The sequence below is a fragment of the Gigantopelta aegis genome, chromosome 1 (assembly GCF_016097555.1).
Source record: "Gigantopelta aegis isolate Gae_Host chromosome 1, Gae_host_genome, whole genome shotgun sequence".
Classification (NCBI taxonomy): Eukaryota; Metazoa; Mollusca; class Gastropoda; order Neomphalida; family Peltospiridae; genus Gigantopelta; species Gigantopelta aegis.
This window is the reverse complement of record NC_054699.1, coordinates 45,809,222-45,816,929: the sequence shown is the minus strand read 5'-3', so window position 1 is coordinate 45,816,929 and position 7,708 is coordinate 45,809,222.

Here is a 7,708-nt window from a genome sequence, read left to right as displayed (position 1 = left end):
ACCCAATGATTGTAGTTAAAGGTCCTATGTCAAAGTTAAAACTACAATATTTTGTTATTTTCACATTTATTTGTAATAAATAACTACAAAATTGATTGATCCCACGCATAGTCTTTCCATAATTAACTCAATAATAAGAATTTTTAAGTCTTGTACTGGACGACAGGATGGGTTTCACGAATAATGTGTGGCATGGTCACCTTCTTTATTTCTTTGTCAGTTGTCTGCAAAGAATTATGGGGGGGGGGGGGGGGGGACAGAGTGTGTTAAATGTGTACGCATAAAGTAATGACGTCACTAGTTAATGCGTGTGACATACTCTCAAGATTCCCCCATAAACATTTTTTCTAGTAAATGGAATTATTTGGTTGTAATTTTATAGGCATATAGCTGAAGATATAAACTTTATGTTTCAAAGCAGAAATAAATCAATATTTTTGGCGGGAACCACCATTATTGTAACTTTGACATAGCACCTTTAAGAATTCAAGTCTCGTATTTTTCTTTAAAATGTGACTAAGCCGAAATTCTATCAGTAGTGGATGGATGTACAAAACGTCCATGCGTGATGATCAAACAAAATAACTGACATGAAAACTAATTTGTTACGTGGTGAAAATAAAAATACAGTGATGATCAAATTTCAGATGTAATTATTGTAATTGATTGTAACGGTAAACGGCCAAATTATAATCGATTATTGGACATCACTAACAGGAATGTCCTTTTAAATGATGTTAGTTTAACGTTAATAAATAGAGAATACTACATGAGCGGCCGTTAGATACCTTTTATCTTACAACGAGTTGTTTAAATACGTATCGAACGAACGATAGTGAGTTGGATACGTTTTTAAACAACGAGTAGTAAGATGAAAGGTATCTAATATAACGGACACGAATGTAGTATTCTAGTTCTTACATATCTTCAGAAAACAGTGTTAAAATACATTTAAACGCCTGTTCCAACTAACGGCCCCAGCGCTTATAGTTAACTTGTGCGTCACAGACAAGTCAATTTCAGGTTAACTTGTACGTCACATCTAGTGATTTATTTCTAGGGTGCTTTTCCATTGGATGATATTATCAAAAATAACGAATAATGTTCACACCAAGAGGTGTGTATGAATAAACTTTTAATGTCCACGACACCCTTAATAAACTGTAATAAACCAATGTCGTCAGTTTCAAATACATGTATGCGTGCGTGGTCTATAGAGCCGTGACGTCACATAAATGTATGGTGATATCATTATGACACGTGTTGTATACAGTACTTACAACATCAATCTAATTAAAATTAGCTCCACTGGTTAATTACTATTACCTGTGGATCTAACAGCACCCCGTTGGAGTTCATGTCCAGTTGACCTTTCATTCGACCAATCAAAACGTTACTTGCAAAATCATGCCAGTGATTTGAAAATAATTTGAAAACATTCGGGATTATGCCGAGGGTATACGAAATGATTCGGGTGAATTGCCGGAAACTAATTTCAATATAAAATTTTATATTAAATTAATTTCAAGACGAAAAAAACACCGTGATGGTATAGCCATAAAATCTGTTTATACTAGTATACAATCCAGAGTTTATTACTGCACTTTCCCCCCTGTTTTTTAATGTTCAAATATACCAACAAGTGCGCCTGTTGTATAAATAGTCTCACCTGATATTTTTTGAATTTGTATACTCCCGAATAACGCTATAAAAGGCGAAGTGTAATTGGTTGATATTTAAACTGTTATTTATAGATGAAATGTCACCTGGACATGGGAGTCCATGCAATGCTGTTAGATCTACTGGTAGACCAGTAGAGCTCATTTTAATCCAGATTGTACGTGAATTTCAAACATTAATAAACTCTACCTGCAGTTTCAGTCAAGGACTTCGCCAACATTTGATCAATGGTTTGCGTGTTGAAGTAACTCGGGAGATTTTCCGGAAATACCCGACACATGGGTTTCCGAATGAAACGCTTCTTTCGCACAATAAGATCAACGATTTGGCCCAAGATCATGGGACTTGTTGAACTCATAAACGTCTGCGCAGGGTTTTTAATCCCCGATGGTAAATGGAGAACTCCGTTCGGTCGTCTTCGTCGATTATGGGTATGACGATGTCTCACGATTTGTTTTGGTCGCCGAACAATTTCACATGGTACGTTTATCTTCTAAAAAGAAAGAAAGAAAGAAATGTTTTATTTAACGACGCACTCAACACATTTTATTTACGGTTATATGGCGTCAGGCATATGGTTAAGGACCACACAAATTTTGAGAGGAAACCCGCTGTCGCCACTACATGGGCTACTCTTCCGATTAGCAGCAAGGGATCTTTTATTTGCGCTTCCCACAGGCAGGATAGCACAAACCATGGCCTTTGTTGAACCAGTTATGGATCCCTGGTCGGTGCAAGTGGTTTACACCTACCCATTGAGCCTTGTGGAGCACTCACTCAGGGTTTGGAGTCGGTATCTGGATTAAAAATCCCATGCCTCGACTGGGATCCGAACCCATTGCCTACCAGCCTGTAGACCGTTTATCTTCTAAAAGGCAGAATCATAAATAAACGGTTTATTAAATCAGAATTGTAGAACACTTTCACATGGTACCAAACGAAATAACCAATTAATAAAATATTCTATAATAAGTAGCTAATAAAATAAAAACCTGAGACCTTTTTACCATGATCATGTGTGTTAACATCATTCTTCCCGCAAAATTACATGTACAAATGCGCAGTGATTCGTTTCCAACCCTCTGTAGCTGTTGTTTGGCAGTAATACTAATATGAATAAATGTTGTTATCCTGATTCCGACATTTTCATTTAATTCGGGCAAAAATCAGCCTGCACCCCTACACAAACAAGAGCCCGTACGCCTATGGGTTTTTTTTGCATGTATTTCAACACAATTTCTATATGAGAATACCTTGTGTTAAAAACGCAACAATCGAGAGAGCTACGTGGCTACTACTTTTAGGAAGTACTCTCCCTTTAATAGCTATCTTGCAAAAAAAAAGGTTTTTAAATCAACATATGTGACCGCCACGATTTTCAGTTAGCCACCCTTAAGTAGAGCACCGTCTCAGTTTTGCTGTTATACAAACAATCATCAATGAAATATTTGAAAGAGCACGTCAGTAGTTGTTTTTTGTTTTGTTTAACGACGCCACTAGAGCACACTGATTTATTAATCATCGGCTACTGGATGTCAAACATTTGGTAATTTTTACATATAGTCATAGAGAGGAAACCCGCAACATTTTTTTTCATTAGCAAGGGATCTTTTATGTGCTTCTCCCATCCGACAGACAGGAAAGCAAATACCACGGTCTTTGTCCAGTTGTGGTTCACTGGTTGGAAGGAGAAAAAACTCAATCAGTTGAATGGATCCACCGAGGTGGTTCGATCCTTCAACGTAAGCACCTCAAGCGAGCACTCAACCGACTGAGCTAAATCCCGCCCTCAAAAAATAACAAGTAACTTCAGTTCCAGTGGGTTATTTAAATAACAGTACTACAGAGGTCAAGCTGCTTGTAATCATCAAACAAACATCTAAAAATAACAAGTAACTTCAGTCCAGTGGGTTATTTAAATAACAGTACTACAGAGGTCAAGCTGCTTGTAATCATCAAACAAACATCTAAAAATAACAAGTAACTTCAGTCCAGTGGGTTATTTAAATAACAGTACTACAGAGGTCAAGCTACTTGTAATCATCAAACAAACATCTAAAAATAACAAGTAACTTCAGTCCAGTGGGTTATTTAAATAACAGAACTACAGAGGTCAAGCTACTTGTAATCATCAAACAAACATCTAAAAATAACAAGTAACTTCAGTCCAGTGGGTTATTTAAATAACAGTACTACAGAGGTCAAGCTACTTGTAATCATCAAACAAACATCTAAAAATAACAAGTAACTTCAGTCCAGTGGGTTATTTAAATAACAGAACTACAGAGGTCAAGCTACTTGTAATCATCAAACAAACATCTAAAAATAACAAGTAACTTCAGTCCAGTGGGTTATTTAAATAACAGTACTACAGAGGTCAAGCTACTTGTAATCATCAAACAAACATCTAAAAATAACAAGTAACTTCAGTCCAGTGGGTTATTTAAATAACAGTACTACAGAGGTCAAGCTACTTGTAATCATCAAACAAACATCTAAAAATAACAAGTAACTTCAGTCCAGTGGGTTATTTAAATAACAGTACTACAGAGGTCAAGCTACTTGAAATCATCAAACAAACATCTAAAAATAACAAGTAACTTCAGTCCAGTGGGTTATTTAAATAACAGTACTACAGAGGTCAAGCTACTTGTAATCATCAAACAAACATCTAAAAATAACAAGTAACTTCAGTCCAGTGGGTTATTTAAATAACAGTACTACAGAGGTCAAGCTACTTGTAATCATCAAACAAACATCTTTAAAAATAACAAAATAACTTCAGTCAAGCTACTTGTAATCATCAAACAAACATCTAAAAATAACAAGTAACTTCAGTCGAGTGGGTTATTTAAATAACAGTACTACAGAGGTCAAGCTACAAGCCTCAGGGACGGATGTAATATTTTGTAACCTGGGGTGTGGTGTGGGGTCACAACATTTCTAAAAAAGGTAATGTGAGTTTATCGAAGGCAAATGATCCGAGATACCAAAGGGGGCGAGATCTGTAGGAGGGTTCGGGGGCGTGCTATCCGGACATTTTTTAAATAAAGATGCTCAGAGACGCGTTTTCGGGGCAATTTAGTGACCCCTTGAACACCCCCTCTGGATCCGCCAATGGGCCTTGACACCATAGTTACGAGAGACTTGTATGATGTTCATTCAGTTTGATTTACCTTCATACAATGAAAGGTTCGTGCACACTCACATTGGCATACCTCGGCTATTCGGAATGTCTGCCCATTGGATTTGGACTAATGGTTATGTGAATTGTCAGTTTGGTTTACGAGACAAGTCGGCGTAGCTAGGCCTTAGACATCCCTCATTGAGCGGTCAACTCACTTTACACTAGATCGTCTACTAGGACCCGAACCCAGCACGTTCCGGCCTCAAAGACTGATTGGTGGCTTAACAGGGCCGTACCCTGATCAAAATCATAGGAGGGGGCACTACTTTTTATAAACAAATGAAACACTATACAAATTAAATCCTGAGATGTGCATGCTATTTTCTGGAGTAAAAAAAAAAGGTGAGATTCTCAGGGAGGGGCAACTGCCCCCACCCTGCCCCCCGGAGGGTACGGCCCTGCTTAATCACAACGCTATTAACTTGTACTGAAGACAGAACAAAAGGGATGGGAGAAAAGCACTAACACCAAGACGTAGCCCAGTGGTAAAGCGTTCGCTTAATGCGCGGTCGGTAGGCCCATTAGGCTATTTGTCGTTCCAGCTAGTGTACCACGACTAGTGCATCAAATGCCGTGGCATGTGCATGTGCAATCCTGTCTGTGGGGTGGTGGACATAAAAGACCCGTTGCTACTAATGAAAAAAAATTGATGTTTCTTCTCTAAGACATCCAAATGTTTGACATCCAATAGCCGGTGATAAATAATAAATAAAATAATATGTTCTAGTGGTGTCGTTAAACAAAACTTATACTTTAAAATTTCAGTTTAAACCTTTGCATCGTGTCAACATCCCATCTCGGGGCGGGATTTCGCTTAGTCAGTTTAGTGCTTGCTAGAGGTGCTTGCGTCACAAGATCGAACCACCTCGGTGGATCCATTCAGCTGATTGGGGTTTTTCCTCATTCCAATCAGTGCACCACAACTGGACAAAGGCCTTGGTATGTGCTTTCCTGTCTGTGGGAACGTGCATAATTATGAAAGATCCCTTGCTGCATTATGAAAAATGTAGCGGGTTTCCTCTGACATCCATTACCCGATGATTACTTAATCAATGTGCTCTAGTGGTGTCGTTAAATAAAACAAAACTTACACTTTAAAGTCTCAATTTAAACCTTTGCATCATGTCAACATCCCATTATCCCCAGATATCAATTATACATTGTATATACATTAGAATTTACCTGCAACTCAGACTGTCTGCTCATTAACGCAGCTGACGGCAACGACGACGACGACGACGGCGACATCGGAACAAACGAAAACATAGGCTGCAGCGCGGGGCGAAAACCGTAGGGAAATCCACGTCCGAGAACATTGAATACCAACAGCAGTAAGAGCGGCGACACCACAGTAAGTTGTCCCATTGTGCTCTGCCGTGGTCGACGCCGCGAGTGTCCGAAATCTAACGACAGTGCCCCGCGATGATCGGTGCCGGACATTAATTATGGAAGCTGTCAGGACATTGCATACCTCGGACTGCCTGTCACACGTATAGGTTACGACACAATCACAGACAGGTCAAGTTCAGTGCAATGAAATAACGAAGATACGGTCTTCAGTGGCGGATCCAGAAAATCCATTTTGGGGGGCCCCAATGACATGAGGCGGAATACCAATGAAACTTTGGGGGAGGTTTGGAGGGGATCGTAAAAAATGAAAATTAATATATAATAAAATTATAACAGTCGCAAAATTTAGGGGGACGGACTCCTGAACCCCCCCCCCAGCCCCAAGATCCGCCTCTGGTCTTCTCGGGGACGGTCCCAAACTTTGAAAAGGAGGGTGTAAAAATGTTGAGTTTACCACTGTTTTAGTTTGCGGAGACACTTTATAATTGTATGTAGTATGTACCCGTCTAGTTTCTCACCATCTAATTACCTACTTATATAATATGCATGTGCACGTGCATAATATTATATATTAATATACCTTATATTAATATCAAACACAAGTGCGCGTACATACACACACACACGTGCATGTACGTACGTCACTTTCATCGTCCTTTTTTAAAAGGAAATGTTTTATTTAACTACGCACTCAATACATTTTATTTACGGTTATATGGCGTCGGACATATGGTTAAGGACCACACAGATATTGAGAGAGGAAACCCGCTGTCGCCACTTCATGGGCTACTCTTTTCGATTAACAGCAAAGGATCTTTTATATGCACCATCCCACAGACAGGATAACACATAGCACGGCCTTTGATATACCAGTCGTGGTGCACTGGCCGGAACGAGAAATAGCCCAATGGGCCCACCGATCCCATCGATCCCAGACCAACCGCGCATCAAGCGCGCGCTTTATTAAAACTTCTTTTGCACTCTCCACAACTGGTGTACAATGTTTTTAGTTTGTTGGGGGGGGGGGGGTGTCTCTGTTTTTGGTCTTTGTTGTCGATTTTTGTTGTTATTGTTGTGGGAGGTTGCCTGTTTTTGTAGGATTTGGGGGGTTGTTGTTTTGGTTTAGGTTTGGGGGGCGTGTTATGGGGTGTCCATGGTATAGGCGTACGGGCTTTCATTTTTGTAGGGGTGGGAGTGGGCGGGCAGGCAGGCTGATATTTGCCCGAAATAAACAAAAATGCACGAATATGGTTTATCTACCCTGTCTGTGGGATGGTGCATATAAAAGATCCCTTGCTGCTAATCGGAAAGAGTAGCCCATGTAGTGGCGACAGCGGGTTTCCTCTCAAAATCTGTGTGGTCCTTAACCATATGTCTGACGCCAATAACCGTAAATAAAATGTGTTGAGTGCGTCGTTAAATAAAACATTTCTTTCTTTCTGTTCTACCTAACAGTGCTGGGTTTGTCATTAGCTGTATTACATTTCAATT